Below are 17,842 nucleotides of genomic sequence, written 5' to 3'. Positions count from 1 at the left end.
ATATTTCAAAATAATATAAAATCTTGATTCTATGAACCACCCTATCCTGAAAGTAGTCACACTAAAAAAATACGATTCTAATTATTTTTAATAAACTACAAACCCACCAAGTATCACCACATTCGGGGATTCATTATCTCAATTTTTTTTATTGAATGACTGTATACTAAAACTTTCTCAATGCCTAAACATTCGTAGTATAGAAATGATCTTGTACCGGCTTTTCGAACCCTTTAGGCAGAATACCCTCTTAGAATGAGTGTTATCAGTATTGTACCTTTTAATTGCATAGTATAAAAAGATTAAATGAATTTGGAAAATCTCTGGAGATATTACTAAAATAATCTTTGGTTGAACTACCGTGAAAAAAATAAAGCAGGTCTCAAAAGAATTTATGGTGGAATAAATAGAAAAACAATGATGCAATTTTCAGCAAAAACCTTATAAAATTATTTCTACGTAAACAAGGAATGTTAATAAAAATTTAAACAAGGAATGTTAAAAAGAATTTAAAGAATGTTTATGAAAGAACTAAATTTAGGGCGACTTTCTGTCAGAACTCTCTGTGAAATCTTCTTCAAAAATCTTGGGCAAATTATGAAATTGAATTCTTGGTCTTGAAATTGAATTTTTTTTTTCTTATAAGACTTGCTGCTTTTAGATTTTTTTATAATTCAACCAAAAAATGAGTTATTATTTTGTATCCGTCAATATTTTTGGAAAAGAAGTTTTTGAAGTTTTGAAGAGAGCTTTTGAATGCCTTACATATTTTTTTTTTCTTTTAGAACTTCATTCCAAAATTTTGAGGATGGACTCAGCAACTCCGTCAAGAATGTCTTTGAATGTACAAATAATAAGAGTATTCAAAACTACATTTTTTCGAATTCAAATAAAAATTTAATAGGCATACCAATTGGTATTAAAAGCTATATTTTATTTCATACATTTGATAGTTTATTTTATATATGTACATCACTGGTCAAAATAAAGTACGCATTCACACATATTTTACCCCTTAACATACTCTCTGAACAACAAAAAAAAAACATGGATGGATAGCGAAGGCTTTTTTTTTTGAAAAGGAAGTATTGCGATATTTGAAAAAGTTTTGCCCAGAAATATTTTTTTATTTGACAAATCAAATTTCAAGTAACTAAGAATGTCCAGAATGTTTTAGACTTAATAGAATACTTAAGTTCTTTAACAGCATGAAATTTTAACCACAATTCTATCAGGAAACCCATTATACTTTCTCTAAAAGTTCTCTCTGGCTGCTACGACATTCATTTTAGGTTCTTACAGATATTCTATCAATGGTTCCGGAGAACACTTCTCAGGTAAATGAATGGCAATTTGGCTAAAACGCTCAACCAACACATTATTTTGAGCTGCTGCCAATATTTGAATAGGCTCAGTGTACCAGTTATGGCTATAGTACCTCAAATTCGCCATAGTTGATTTTCAACCTTTAAAGATACAAATCAACAAGAAAAAAAATCGTGAACAACAGATCACGATCACAAAAGATGATTGCAATCATTCAAACTTCACAATTTGCTCAAATTATGGTAGAAAAAAATCATTTTCCTTAACTTTTCGGCCTCCTTGCACCCTATTTCGCCATAGTGTACCAGTTATGGCAACTCCCATAAGGAATGCATGTAAATAGTGCGAAGTGGAACCCGAATTAACAAATGTGTCCATAACTGGTACAGGGTTCCTATCATTGGCACACGCCGTAATAAATACTAAAAGTAGTTTTGGCTCCGTTTTTATATTTTTCCTGTAAAGTATGAAAACTAATCAATCGTTTGACGTATTGTTTACATTCGTCGGTCTTCTTCTTATTTTTGTAGAAATATTTTTTCTTAGGTGGTGCGATAACTGGTACAGGCACCCTATATTAAATAGAAAACACTTACAATATGAACACCACCATAATTCCTCTAAGAAAAATATTGTCAGTTTCGCTTTTTGCGTTATAAGAACAGGGGATTTTATTATGTTATTTGAGAAATGTATTCAGACTTCTAAATTCCTCCAGGCCTTTCTCCAAGAATTCACCCAAAATATTAAAAATTTTATCTTCTAAGTTTTTTTTAAACAATTTCAACAAAAAGTTTCATTTATTCTCCAAAAGTATATCTAGAGAATCCAACATTTATTTTTTTCAGGAAGCATTCCTTGGGCTCTACCAGGCGTCTAAATCCTTCAGGAAGTGCTTCTTCTACAGTTTTGATCCACCAAAAACTTCTGCCAGTTTTGAGAGAAATTCTTTCGGAAAACTGAATACTGACTTGAATTATAAATCTTTTGCAAACATCAGGAATTTTTTTTATCGGTTGCAGATTTAGGCAAATTTTCTATTTCAAAAATATAATAGGTACGTAGATTTTTTTCTAAATTTTTATTCACGGTACGTCTTCAGAGGGGCTGCAAAACGGTGAGTTGATGAGCAAAGTTTACACAAAATATACTGGAAAAACTTGAAATTAGAAGGCACGGAATGTTGCTAATTGACAAATTGAGAGATGAAATTTCTGAAAAAGAAACCGCTTTCTGGTGGGATTCGAACCCACGACTCCGTATTCGCTAGACCGGCGCTTTACCCAACTAAGCCACAGAGCAAGAATGATTCTGCGGAATAGAAAGCCAAACTGACTCTGAAGCCGCATCCTGAACACTCCAATTTCACAAACTCATCTCTCTTTCGGCTTAGATGCCAATTCACAACACACTCTTGGTCCTGTTTGTGCCCACTTGTGAGAGCGAATTATTTTTATGAAGCCGAGACTTACTCTCGCACTCCGCATACCTAGCCACCAGGCAGTTCGTTTTGCTGGTGTCTAATTAGTATGCATCGAGAGCTCGGCGCGATCGGACGCTCAGACGACCCAACTGCGCCATGTAACGCAAGCAAGGGTACAATGACACATATTGCCCATTTTACCAGATTTGCTGGTATGTCTGAAACATACTGGAAAAACTTGTAATTAGAAGGCACGAAATGTTGCTAATTGACAAATTGAGAAATGAAATTTGTGAAAAAATAACGTTCTGGTGGGATTCGAACCCACGACTGTGGGCACAAACAGGAGTGTGTTGTGGATTGGCATCTAAGCCGAAAGAGAGATGAGTGTGTGAAAAAGGAGTGTTCACGGTGCGGCTTCGGAGTCAGTTTGGCTTTTTATTCCGCAGAATCATTACTTGTTCTGTGGCTTCAGGTATCACTAGGTCGGCTCAAGAGGCACGTTCTCCTCCATTTGGGAAATTTGTGCCATTGTGTTCTGTGGCTTAATTGGTAAAAGCGCCGGTGTAGCGAATACGGAGTCGTGGGTTCGAATCCCACCAGAACGCAATTTTTTCATAACTTTCATCTCTCAATTTATCAATTAGCAACATTTCGTGCCTTCCAATTACAAGTTTTTCCAGTATGTTTCAGACATACAGTCAGAACCCGCTCGTAGAGCCACAACCTCCACCCAACCAACGAATTCGGTTCGCTAGTTGGGTGAAGTGATAGCAGCACAAGGGGCGTGCGCATTGTTTTTTTAAATCATGTTTAGGTTGGAAGCAAAAAGGAAAATTTTTCAATTTGTTTTACATTTAGAGCAAAACTGATACGTTTTGCAAGATAAATATATGGCCAAAGAGAGAAATAATTATTTTCACTCATTTTCAGTCGGTGAAGTGAAAATATGGATGTTTATGAAACCACCCGGACCAAAAGCAAGCACAAAACACTTTCAATGAATGAGAAAATAAAGATTGCCGATGTTTTGCATTTGTTTCGAAGTAATTGTACATATTTTTTTTTATTTTTAAGAAATATGAAATAGAAATTCTTCTCGATTATCAGTAAAGTTTAAGTAACCAAAAACTCATTAGCTCGCCCCTCAGAATTACAGATTGGTTGTCATTTTCAGTTTGACATTGAATTATGACATCCAGGTACTTTTTAGTTGGCTGACAGCTCAACTAACGGGGCCCCAACAAAATAGCCACCCAACTATTAAGCCCCCAACCAGCGAGTCATGACTGTACCAGCAAATGCCAGTAAAATGGGCAATAAATATGTGTCATTGTACACAAAATACTCGTTTACAAAAAATAAAATACCCTGATTTTTCCAGGTTTTCAGAAAATAATTTCAAGTGCACATAAATGAATTCAGTTTATTGAACGAACCACCAAATTTTCCATATACAAGACAGAGAAGAATTTGTTGAATGTTTTAATAAGAAATTTGTGGCGGCATTACTAGATGTTTTCTGTTTATACTACTGCCAGGAATGGAGCTGCTTTTAAAGTTTTCAGCGAATTTCCCAGACAAGTCTTTTTTTGTATCTCAAATTAAAAATTGTTTGTCAATTAACAAGATTTTTAAAATAGTTTTTTATTGCATCCATTTTGCATTTATTTTTTTAATTGTTGAAACTCATTGAAATGTTGGTGAGAATCTTCAAGAAATTCTGACTCAACTCTTGTATTAATTTTTATGGCATAAGATAGAGACTTTGTCATGAAGTCAACTCTCCTCAAGTAAATTTCGTAAAAAAAATAAAAGAAAATAAACAACATTTTATTAAAAAGTCCTTGGGAATATTTATTTTCGATTTTCTTGAAAAAATCCTAAACGAGTCTGATTCCATAAAATATTCTAAAAGTCTATACAGGACTACTATAAAGGAAATTCTACCAAAAAAATCCAACCAAACCAAAAATAATATCAATGTTTTCAAAATTATTTATTTTCAAAAAAAAACTTGTTAACTATAATTTAAAACTACCTCTAGAAAATGCTACATTTTAGAAAGTTTTTCATGGGCTCAGCCGTATTTTTTCCAAAAGTTTTATTTACTATTCTTTTTAAGGGAATTTGTCAACAATTGATGTAAGAATGATAAAGGATTTACAGGTTCCTACACAAATTTGTCTAGGAAATTTCAAAAAAAAATCCTCTCGGTTTGTGCCCAAAGAATCTTTTCGATATCGCCAGAAGCTATAATTGATTTTTTTTTGATAATTCGACTAAAATCCTCCCTCTTTGGATATACAGGGGATGGCCAAAATGTTTGGGATAGGCAACTTTTTTTCTTTCACAAAAATGTTCAACATGCTGAAACTTTTCATAGAGTGCATCAAATACTCTCAAATTTTGACCGTTTGTCAACCTATTATATGTGCATCAGTGGTACAAATTTGAGCTCGATTGGTTAATCTTTTGCAAAGTTATAACCGTTCTGGTGAAACACTATCTTGAAGACTATCAATTTTTGAACTCTCATATCTCGGAGACCAGTGAACCGAATTGAATAATATTTTGAGCGCTTATCAACAATATAATAATGCTTGAAAAATCATCAAAACATAGGTACTTTTTAAACGTTGAAAAAAGTTATGATAGATTAATAATTTTGAAACTTTTTCGAAAAAAAATGTATTTTTTTACATCAATGTCATTAAATTTTATTTTTGATATCCAAAGATTTTCTACTTCTGTTCAGAAGATATCTATAATAATTTGGATTAAAGGAAGAACATATTTAGTAATTTTTGTGTAGTATTGTAAATTTTACTCATTTTCCTCTACATGGGTAAAAATGTCAAACCATCATAACTTTTTTCAACGTTTAATAAGTACATATGTTTCGATGGATTTTGAAGCATTACTATATTGTTGATAATCGCTCAAAATTTCACTCAATTCGGTTCATTGGTCTCCGAAATATGACAGTTCAAAAATTGATAGTATTAAAAATAGTGTTTTACCAGAACGGTTAACCATTAACCAATCGAGCTTAAATTTGTACCACTGATGCACATATAATAGGTTGACAAACGGTCAAAATTTGAGAATATTTGATGCACTCTATGAAAAGTTACACCATGTTGAACTTTTTTGTGAGAGAAAAAAAGTTGCCTATCCCAAACATTTTGGCCACCCCCTGTATTTCTTTAAAGTTTGTTTAAATATCATTTATATATTCTGATAGATTTTGATTCCAAACATGTAAAGGTTTCTGTCAGACATTTATCCGGGACTTAAGGATCTCCATCGATTCACTAGAAATGTTGGAGTACTGTTTTTCAGAGAACGATCATATGCACTTACTTGCGTCTACATACACTTTACTCATGATTTTCGTTAGAAGTAAATTAGATTTTCCCTGAAGCACTTCCTAAACAAATGGAAATCCCACGATTTAAAAAAAAAACAATCTGGAAACTCCTACAAGAAATTCCTGAAAAAAATTTGACCAGTGACCCAAAAAAAAATCGAAGCGTTTCAGCTCATTCTCAAAATAAAACAATTAAGAAATATCTCCTCAGCTTCGGTAATCAACACCTCGAATTCGCAGAAAAATCTACGGTAAAATTAATCATATTTGACGTATAGTCAAAAAGAATTTAACATCGTTTTGGCCGCCTTGAGAATTTCTGATTATTTTTAAAATCCAGTATTGATGTTCCTCTAACAAGAGTTTCAAGCTTTCGACGTTTGACATCTATAATATTATGGTATATTCAAAAATAGTTTTCTTTTACTTTCAATAACATATTCATTGGAAACCAACATAGGTACTTGTTTTTCTCTGGTTAATGTGAATGCTGTTCTGTCCGTGAAGATCTATCAGTTTTGAAGAAACTTGTTCAGGAAAGACGAGCAATGTTTCTATATATTTCACCAGAATTTCTCAAAGAAATTTTTATTGATCTAATTCAAACTAGTTCAAATTAGTTCAAAAACCTAATGTGCCAGTCGCGACATTGAACTTCTACTAAAAATCCGAACTCCTTAAAGAAAACTTCTTAGGATTCTTTAGAAACCGCCAAATAGTCCTCAAAGTATTCCAACATATTTTCAGAATAAAAGCAAGCTTGCGCAAAGCTTGGAACTTCAAATCTACCTGTTCAAAAGCTATATTTTTGGGGTAAACTGACTTTAAATTGAGTTGAAAAAGTAAAAAAATGATGAAAATAGCAATGATTGCCTGTGAGGTAACGGGACGTCAATAATATCAAGATGATGTGGAAGAATACTCTAGAGAAACAGTGCAGATTATTTTTCAAACATTACAGGCAATATGTAGAATATTTATAGAATAAAACTGTATTGGCCTAGACGGGAGCGTAACATACCCTTAATTTTAGCGTGAATTGAAAAATGTGAAGATAGATATTGCAACACTGATGACAGATTCTGTTGTTATGGTCCTAAAACCGTAGACTCCATGAAAAAATCCACATCATGGAAATCTGATCATCCCAACCAGAAAACCCGAACGCACGTAAAGCAAAACCCTCATAAGCATAATAATGTTGTGAAAAGAGTGTCCGTCCGTGTCTATTCTTTTGCTTGTATGCAGCAGCAGCACCAGCGAACTGATACGGATACCCCGACCCAGCCAAGACGCACGGATTGTATGGTTCCATCCGGCTGTTTTTTTTTTGGTTTCTGCTCTTTCTTCCCCTGTATCCGTACCTACTACGCTGGTTTACTGGCTGCATGTTTATTATGCTTTGCACTTTGCGCATCGATCGGAATCAGAGTGATGCACTTTTTGTTGGTTGATAGGTTTGGTACAGAAGCTGAGTTTTGAACTTTTGCAACGCAACGCGAATCAGGAAGGGAAAGCAAGCCAACCGCCAGGCAGATAGGCAGGTAGTTTCTGGGTGAAAAAGAGATGGTGTGAAAATGAACTAGGCTAAAACGGAATGATTATTACTTATCATAGAGTAAATATTAGATGATTTTCTGTTAGAAAGCAAATACATATTTCAATATTAATTATTTAATACTTAGTATAATGATTTAAAAATTTTATCGCTCGAGTACCCCGGATTTCTTGAAATTCTCGAAAGACATACAGCTTTTAAACAATTTGTGATATAATTGTTATATTTTGTTTAATTAACTTTGAGTGAATTTCAAGTTTTTTTTTCTGATCAAATTCAAAGAGTTGAGTATTAAGTAAATTTTAGATCTTACCAATTAAAAAGTTTCAATAACAAGTTGAAAAGAAAACAGTTATTTTCAAATGTCGTTGTTTGTACCTGAAATGGAGAAAGAGAAAATAGTTAGGGATAGTTTAAAACACGGTTCCAATGGTCTACAAAAAAAAAAGTAGAAGAAATGTTAAACGACGAATTGTTTAACGATAAGAAATTCATTTTCTAATACACCTGGCGACAATAACTTAACTGGATTACAACAAAGACGACAAAGAACGTAACGATTTAAACAAGACATGTTCAACATACTTCGGGGCTTATCGACAGTAATTGCTCGACACGTCTAGTGACTATATATACCCAGACTGATAAATTTGTAATCAAATTCACAAACTCGATTCACTCGTAGATAAGACACAACCAGAAGCAGCTGCGAACTACCCAATACGAAACATCGTCGTCGCGTCGTTCCGTTACGAATACAGACATTTCCACTTCGGACGACATGTTTTCTTGATTATTATCGTTTCACGCTTAATCACCCGAACAAGCCGCGTAACGCTACCCGCCTGTCTAGGTTTGGTCCGGGCATTGCTGGGGATGAATAGGAGCAACCTATTTATTTATGCAAATAAGCCCTGTTTTGAAAAATGACCTTCGATGCGTCATCCAGTTCCTGGAATTTGGTAGGACATCGTACTGGAGCATATTTGTGATCACTTATCAGTGGGCCCACCTAATCTGCATACCAACCAACCAGCGCAGTGGTGCGATGGAACACGGTATCGATCTACAATATAATTTCTAATAAATCCTATTTGAAAGTTGATTCCCGCATCATTACCGGCGAGCAAGCGCACCAGTCGCCGACAAGCGCCAATGATTCTTCAATTGGTTAGTGGTTAGTCAATTTTCCCAGCGGCAATCCAACAACAGTGCCAGTGGATAGGCATCCGCGGTGGTTAATTATAATCCGAACGTGCACCCGAAAATTGACCGTGACCGAGTGAGTAGTGGCTACGGACGCGAACGGCAGTGGTGGTGTTGATGAAAACAGTGCACAGTGTGAGAAAGCGTTGAAATCTTTCGCCGGCGGCGCAGATATATCATCAAGACTGCCGAGATCTATACTGGAGTCTGTGGGTACAAAAAAGGAAGCTATTATTTCACATTAGAAACATTTATGCCAACAATGTGCTGTTTTTGCACAGAATGCGCATTGGGTAACCAGCTGAACTGAGCAAACACAGGTTGCAGTTTGACAAACTCTAACCTTGACATAGAGCAGGAATATAAAATGGAAAATGGTAAAAAAATATGACCGAGTTTTTTTTTTACAATTTATGGTCATTTGTTTATTACAGCCATAAAGGCTGCCTAGCATTGTTGTTCGAGTTCGAGTACCTGTTGCAGATAAATACCTCAGGTAAGAATTGTGAGTGTGAGCAGAGGCTTACATCAACATTAGCAACAAAGGCAACTTTTTTTTTGGTGAATACAAATTTATTGGACACATTTTGATAAATTCATATTCGTTTTCGTCTTCCTGATGTTTAATATACTCGTGTTCATGGCGATTTCATGGCGATTTCGTAGGGCTGCAAAACGGTGAGTCGAAAAGGAGAGCGTCCAACATAGCTCTGGTCCTCACAAGTTCCTACCTCATGCTTCCACGGGTCAAGCGATGACAAAGACCGCCAGCTAAGAGTTGTGTGCTTAGCTGGTAGTGCAGCCTGGGCACTGTTGTCCTTCTGGCTTCAGCTACACAGTTAAAAAAATGTTACATCATATCAGTAACAAAAGGACCCCGTCATATCGCACACATTATTCCATCAGTTTTTAAATTTACAGCTTGCTCTCAGTATGAAGCATGCGTTCAACATTCCATACAAGAAATTGTTTAATGTAAAATTCTGTGAGATGGAATAGAAATTTATATGTCAAATTTGTTTACGTCGGCTGTAATTTTCAGAAATTTTTACTGTGTAGATTGAGGAGGTACGTCTCGAGCGTCTGTTCACCAAGGAGGTGGGGCTCAAACAGCGTCTCAGCGCATTCAGCAGCTGAGTATGAAACGCTCCTCCACCGGAAGCTATGCCTAAGGTGGCAGCCCCACCACGGTGGATAGGGGACCTTAGGCCAACAACCTACTGTCTCCGAAACCCAAAAAAAAAACGTTACTGAAACCGAAAATGAAAGATTACGAACTGATTCAACGGCAACGACTTTTAGCGCGAAACAACGGACAAGAATTGCAACTTGGAATGTATTAGTCCTAGCCCAGCAGGGAAACTGGCACAACTAGCCAATAAGGCACCGTATGAAGCTTGAGATTCTAGGACTGAGCGAAGTCCGTTGGCCGAACTTTGGAGAACACAGATTGAAGTCGGGTCAAATTCTGCTATACTCTGGCCTACGAGGTAAACTCGCTCCTCGCCACCGTGGAGTTGGTTTCCTGCTTAGTGCTCACGCCCACGCTGCGCTCATGAAGTGGGAACCTATTAATAAGAGGATAATTGTAGCGAGATTCAGAACACGGGTTCGAAACCTCACCATGATCCAATGTTACGCGCCATCCGATGCTGCCGAACTGCAAGATAAAGAGAACTTCTACAGTCAACTGAATGCTGCCGTGGACAAGATTCCGAAAGGTGATATCAAGATCCTCATGGGCGACTTCAACGCGAAGGTTAGTTCCGACAACTCGGACTATGAGCACGTCGTGGGACGCCATGGTCTCGGAGAAATGAGCGAAAACGGATAGCTGTTTGCAGAGCTTTGTGGCAACAATGACATGGTGATTGGGGGATCGCTCTTTCCTCATCGAGCAGTGCACAAAGTGACATGAGTTTCCCGTGATGGCGTCACGGCAAATCAAATTGACCACATTTGCATCAGCCGAAAATGGAGACGGAGCCTTCTTGATGTGCGGAACAAACGTAGCGCCGACATTGCGTCCGACCATCATCTCCTAATCGGCGAGATCCGACTGCGCATTGCCAGGATCCAGCGACAGGAGAAGAAAATCGGGCACCGGTTCAACACACGTCGACTGGAAGACGCTGCGTTGAAAAGGTGCTTCGTTGAGGAACTGGAGAACCGTGCTGCGGATATTCCAGAAGGTGGAAGCGTAGAAGATCAATGGACCACCATCAAGAACGCCTTCATCGCCACCGACGAGAATAATTTGGATGATCTACGCACCCGGAGAAAGCAGTGGATCATAGATGATATCTGGAGGAAGATAGAGGAGCGAAGGAACGCCAAAGCCGCGATAGAGCGAGCGAAAACACGAGGAGCCAAAGCCGTAGCCCGTCAGCGCTATTCGACTCTCGAGAAGAAAGTGAAACACTCATGTAGACGGGACAAAAAAGCATGGGCGGACTCCCTAGCCGACGAAGGCGAGAAAGCCGCAAACACAGGCGACATCCGTCTCCTCTACGATGTCTCACGTCGCCTAAGTGGGACCAATATGAATCCTACGATGCCCGTGAAAGACACGTCTGGACAGTTACTAACCGACCCGGCTGACCAGTTGAAACGCTGGTTCGAGCACTTTGGAAACCTTTTTCAAGTGTCGGTCACGCCATCAACACCTCAGCATGATTCGCCAAGGGTTCGACGCATTACCCGTGTCAACACCGAAGCTCGATCAGTGCAGGAGATAGAAACAGCCATCCGTAGCATGAAATCGAACGGAGACCCAGGGGTCGATCGCATATCAGCTGAGATGCTCAAAGCTGACCCCGTAGTATCCGCACAACTACTGCATCAATTATTCTGCAACATATGGGAAACCGCGACATTTCCGGCCGGATGCAAGGCGTCTTAGTAAAGGTACCCAAAAAGGGTGACCTGACTGTAATTGGCGGGGCATCATGTTACTGTGTATCGTTCTCAAAGTCCTCTGCAAAGTGATCCTAAACCGGATACAGGATTACAGATTGACGCAACTCTCCGACGGCAGTAAGCAGGATTCCGCGCCGGATGATCCTGTGTGGACCATATTGTCACGCACCGTATCATCCTGGAGCAAATCAATGAATTCCAAAAGTCTATCTACCTGGTGTTCATTGATTACGAAAAAGCTTTCGACCGTCTCTCTCATGGTGATGGCAGAGGCAGAGGCAGAGGCGAACTTGCCTCTGGAGCCGACCTACTGATACCTTATACTTAATAGCCTTGAGATACTGACTTGAAATTTTGACATGAATCTTTTTTAGCTAAAATAATCATTTTCCAATGTAGAGCATTTTTCAGTGTCAATTTTATTAAAATTAGGGACAGCCTGATAAGGATCGCAATGAGGTATATTTTATTCCTTCAGGTACACATTACCCAACCTTTACCAACCAAGCAGAATTTATATATGTAACAGTGACATAATAAATATCCTCTGCTTCCTCTTTACAATGTAATCGCCCTTAACTGACGACCTTTTCCATCAATAGCGCATGTCAGTAGTCAAACAGTATGACAGTGTTACATAGAGCTCACGTCGGTGGTACATTTTTTTCTATTGAGTAATTTCAAGCAGACTGCGTTGTGGCCCTCAAGCAAAGCATAACAATGAGCATTCTATCAGTTCCTCAGATTTTTTTGCCTTTCCTTTACAGCGTTGATGTTTCTTTCTTCAGGCGTAAGGTAAAAAAACACAATATTTTTTTACCGGTTGCCAAGCCGCCATACTCGGTTGTCTAAGGTTCCGGCACAATACACCTGAGCAGTGAATGAGTGCTTTGCCGGAGATTCCATTACCATTTCAATTTGCACGCAATGCATCCATTGCTGTTGTTTGCGCATTGAATGATGGAGTGCGCCTAACAAATTCTGTGTCTGATGTTTTTTGGACATATTTGGATTTCGATGAATCTAATGTTCTTAATTATCGTGATGTAGTTAAATATAATTTAATTTCCTTCATTCAATTAACCTGTTTAGTTGGAATCCTACGTAGGTACACCGCTTTTAATTACCATAGAGATTATATCACTTCCTTCATCAGGCCGTTGTTGCTCCTAGCTGCAAAATGTTGTCCACTTCAAATGAGACGCATCTCTATATTGAAACCAGTCCCAACGGGTGTTTTACCATTTGCATCGATTTGCGGATTTGCTTAATTTATCGATTCGTACCGGGAATCTAAGGCCACTTGCTTTACCCGGGAATAACGACAAAGTTGCACTCGTACGTAAGTCGTTCGTCGTGTGTTCTACTTTTCCGCAGTCAGTCGAGTCTTGGTCAGTCCCCTTCGCCGCAACTGGATGACGCAACATACGTTCCTTTTTGAAGATTCACGCATTGACCGCTTTCTGCGACAATGGAAGAACGGTGCTAGGTATTTCGATTGTAAGCCAATTATACCGGTGCAAGTAGTTTTTATTTATGAATAAGTACGCTTTCTGCAGTAAGCGCAAATGTATCAAATGAAGATTTGTCGTGTGTTTGGCTCCGTGGTTACAATTGCTAACTTCATTCCATAATATGATGCTAATGATACTTAGAAACTCAGAGCATACTAATTATAATGATAATGATATCAGTACATGAATGAGAATGATAATGATAACTGTCATATTACCATAACATTTCTCTGAGTATTTGGGTAGCCATTGGGTATTTTTTTAGTTGGTAGGGTATAATTCTCTTCATAAAATCATTTCTGTCTGGCAATACTAGTTGTTGTTGTGTTTCATTTATTTATTAACGTGAGTCTTTAACCTATAGTCATGCGACTCACGTGGCAATACTAGTAGAACAAAATATAGCAATGCAATAGACATTCTTGAGTGAGTTTCTGAACGAAAGTAAGGTTCTTAGACTAAAGCCACTTACCATTTTGCAGAAGTCTGCAAAGATTGATCGTTCTTGTTCTTTTGTGCTGAAGATTGATCTGAGCTATCTCCTAACCGTAGCCATTACCCAAACTAGGCAAGATGAATCTCTTTTCAATCACAGCAGCAATAAAACAAGTTCGGTATCAATTGGAACACGTCAAAGGCGAGGATACACAGAATACACTGTGTAAATCGCATAATGCAAAACCATATAGGTGAAAATTTCATCCCGCAAAGACTTCGTGCCGCGAAATATGAAGGGCAAGACGGAGGCCTCTTGACGAACGGACAAAAAGTGGAAGCAGCACTTCAATCAAAACCTGAATGGCGTGGATAACGTAAGTGCGGGAGACCACTGCAACGGTGGAAACGACGACGCCAGTGCAGCTGAGGACGGAAATGAACCAACTCCCACGCTGAGGGAAGTTAAGGATGCCATTCACCAGCTCAAAACCAACAAAGCAGTTGGTAAGGATGGTATCGCAGCTGAACTCATCAAGATGGGCCCAGAAAAGTTGGCCACCTGTCTGCATCGGCTGATGTCAGGATCTGGTAAACCGAACAGCTACTAGAGGAGTGGAAGAAAGGGGTAATCTGCCCCATTCACAAGAAAGGCGACTATTTGGAATGTGAGAACTTCATGCTGATCACTATTTTGAATGCTGCCTACAAAGTTCTATCCTAGATCATCCTCCGTCGTCTGTCACCTAAAACGAATGAGTTCGTGGAAAGTTATCAAACCGGCTTCATCGACGGCCGGTCGACAACGCACCAGATCTTCATCGTACGGCAAATCCTCCAGAAATGTCGTGAATACCAGGTCCCAACGCACAACCTGTTCATCGAATTCAAGGCGGCATACGACAGAATCGACCACGCAAAGCTATGGAGAATCATGGACGAAAACGGCTAATAACGCTAATAAGACCGGTGGTCCTCTACGGACTCGAGATATGGACCATGCTCGAGGAGGACCTGCAAGCACTCGGAGTTTTCGAGCGACGCGTGCTAAGTACAATCTTCGGCGGTGTGCAGGAGAACAGTGTGTGGCGAAGAAGGATGAACCACGAGCTCGCTGCACTTCACGGCGAACCCAACATCTAGAAGGTGGCCAAAGCCGGCAGGATACGGTGGGCAGGGCATGTTTAATGAAATGCTGAGCTGAGCAGAGGGTCCTCTCCTCTCTCCTCTTCTTGGCGTAACGTCCTCACTGGGACAAAGCCTGCTTCTCAGCTTAGTGTTCTATGAGCACTTCCACAGTTATTACCTGAGAGCTTCCTCTGCCAATGACCATTTTGCATGTGTATATCGTGTGGCAGGCACACGCTCAGAAAATCGTTCTGATAATCGTACACAAACAAACGTAAATATGAGAACAAGCAAATATACACCGTGAACTGGAACTAGTTCAAGCTGTCAATATGGGCGTTCTAGAAAACGTGAAATCTATTTCACGGTGTACATTTCTTATTGTTGTTATCGTTGCTATGCATAGTTCCCGTTTGTTCCCGTAGCCGTGATTGGGAGTGCACGTATATCGGAACGGATTTTTTTGCGTGCACGAAGATACTCTATGCCCAAGGAAGTCAAGTAAATTTCCTTTACGAAAAGATCTTGGACCGACCGGGAATCGAACCCGTCACCCTCAGCATGGTCATGCTGAATACCCGTGCGTTTACCGCCTCGGCTATATGGGCCCTCCTGAGCAGAGGGTGATATCCACCAATTGGAAGGATGTCAAAAATTGCAATCAATCAAAACGATTTATAACGCCAAATGCTTATAAAACCAAAAAGCTCTTAGAGCTCAACAAGTGCGCTCAATGTACATACACTGGCCTAGTAACTGGATATTGCCCGAGCAGGTATCACTTGAAAAATATTGTCCTTATTCAGAGTGATATCTGTCGTTTCTGTACTACGGAACGTGAAACCTCGGAACATCTACTTTGGAGTTGTGGTGCTTTATACACGCGCAGACAAAGATTTCTAAATAGTGATTGCTTGCAACCCAGTGAGATCTGGTCTGCAGAACCTGGGAAGGTCTTGGAGTTTTTCAATTCCATTGCACTGACTGGGAGACGACGCGTCATGGCAGTAGCTGATTACTTGACACATGGTAATTAGCTAGATGCGAATATCAAAACGGCACATGCCACAAAAGTTTAGTCTATTGGACGCAGTGGCTAAATTTCCCCAAAGGGGAGAAAAAAAAATAAAAAAAATATTCCATACAAGAAATTGTTTAATGTCAAATACAGCGAAAGAGAACAGAAATTTATGTGCCAAATTTGTTTACGTCGGGTGTAATTTGAAGAAATTTTTGCTGTGTACACTTATCCAAGGTTGCTAGGATTCTTGTTTGGCCAAATATGTGTCACGTCTAATGGGACCTTTATTTTAGCATCATCCTGTATCTAGTTTATAACATAAAAAAGTAATAAATAGAGGAGTTGTATAATACCATAACACTAGTTATAAACTTGATATATTTTTCTAATCGGGAAAACGCTATATCAAAGCTTCTACTGCTTGGACTTCTATGAAAATTAGACAAGCAGTTTTAGGAACCCTTTAACTTTAAGATAAAAGAATTAAAAAAAAATCAACGTTTTGCACGACCTTTTTACATATAGAGGAAATTATGTATTTTCGGCAGTTCTGTTCTCTTCGTCATGGTTTTTTTAAGCTGTTGAACTCAGAGTTGGTCTCTAATCCTTTCCAATCAAAATAAATTTTTCAACCGACAAAAACCCCTCATGACGAAAAGAACAAACATGCTGATAATACACAAAGTAACCCTATAACCCCTTAACCGATTCGCTTCACTTGGTATTGTACTCAATTTGAAATAACAGTCAATGTTCAGTGTACCGTAATCCGGGGTAACATTGATCAGAATTTTCATTCTTTCTTGAATAATTCTCTTGTTAAAGCAAACGTTACATGTTTTATATTGGAGCGGATCTGGTGTGATGGTTAAAGCACGTGACTATCACGCCGAGGACCTGGGATCGAATCCCACTCCCGACAAACTCGCAAAATGTGAGTTCTTCCTTCGGAAGGGAAGTAAAGCGTGGGTCCCGAGATGAACTAGCCTAGGGCTAAAAATCTCGTTAATACAGATAAAAAAAAATAATAAAAAAAAAAAGTTTTATATTTTTAAAACAAGTACTGGCCCTCGAAGTATATGTTGAGCTACTCGAAAAAGTATCTTAAAACTTTAAAACATGTTTAAATAGACTTTTTAATCTAATTTTTGATTTTGTTGATTTGGGGTAACATTGATCATGTCGGTGATCAATGTTCGTTTGTGTTGAAAATACCCTTACTTACTAAATTCGGGGACGCTGATTTCGAATATGTTGTCCAAATTCTTACAAGTCTTGTACTTTTTAAGTTATTTAAAGATTAAAATCCTCTAAACTACGAATAACGCCTAAAGGTAGGCAATGGCTTAAGAAATTTAATGTCTTCTTTTAAAAAATCGTATGTTTTATTGAAAAAGAGCACTTTTATAGAAGTTTCATTTATTTGATTCAACTCCAGGATATCATATTGAAGTAATACAGTGATTTCGAACATCATATTGTATCTAGTATTCATGCCAAGCATGAATGTTTGACAATGTATCTCATGGCGTTATGAAACACAGTTTTGGAAAAATAGATTTATTTCAATATTTATGTAATTCAATTTTTATGAATTACATGCCATTTATTAGCTAAATAATAGCAGATTACGATATACCATTCGATAGCAGAAACTGATTCAATGTAAAATGCTTGTTTGAGCATTTCGTGAGGTCGGTCAAGCCGATCAATGTTACCCCGCTGATCAATGATACCCTGTATTACGGTATTTATAATTTCCAAAATAGTGTTGTTGACGCAGCTTAGTGATGAGTAGGCCCTTTGCGTATGCGGTCGTTTGAAGCTTCCACGTTTGAACAAAGATTTTTCAATCTATATTAGCGTCCAAAAGAACTGTGCAAAATTTGGGAGCGATTGGTTGCGTCTCCGTATTCCGCATTGCGATTGAAATTTGTAT

General features: G+C 38.3%; 1 protein-coding gene across 2 annotated transcripts in view; it reads right to left on the bottom strand.

Annotated features, from left to right (window-relative positions):
• LOC109421539 (GATA zinc finger domain-containing protein 11) overlaps nt 1–17,842 on the bottom strand; it is a 321,415-nt gene that overhangs the window by 166,486 nt on the left and 137,087 nt on the right. The gene's annotated exons all lie outside the window — the stretch shown is intronic.

This window comes from Aedes albopictus, chromosome 2, assembly GCF_035046485.1.
Source record: "Aedes albopictus strain Foshan chromosome 2, AalbF5, whole genome shotgun sequence".
NCBI classification, from domain to species: domain Eukaryota; kingdom Metazoa; phylum Arthropoda; class Insecta; order Diptera; family Culicidae; genus Aedes; species Aedes albopictus.
The sequence above is the reverse complement of the archived record's forward strand: the minus strand, read 5'-3'. Positions and strand labels throughout refer to the sequence as shown.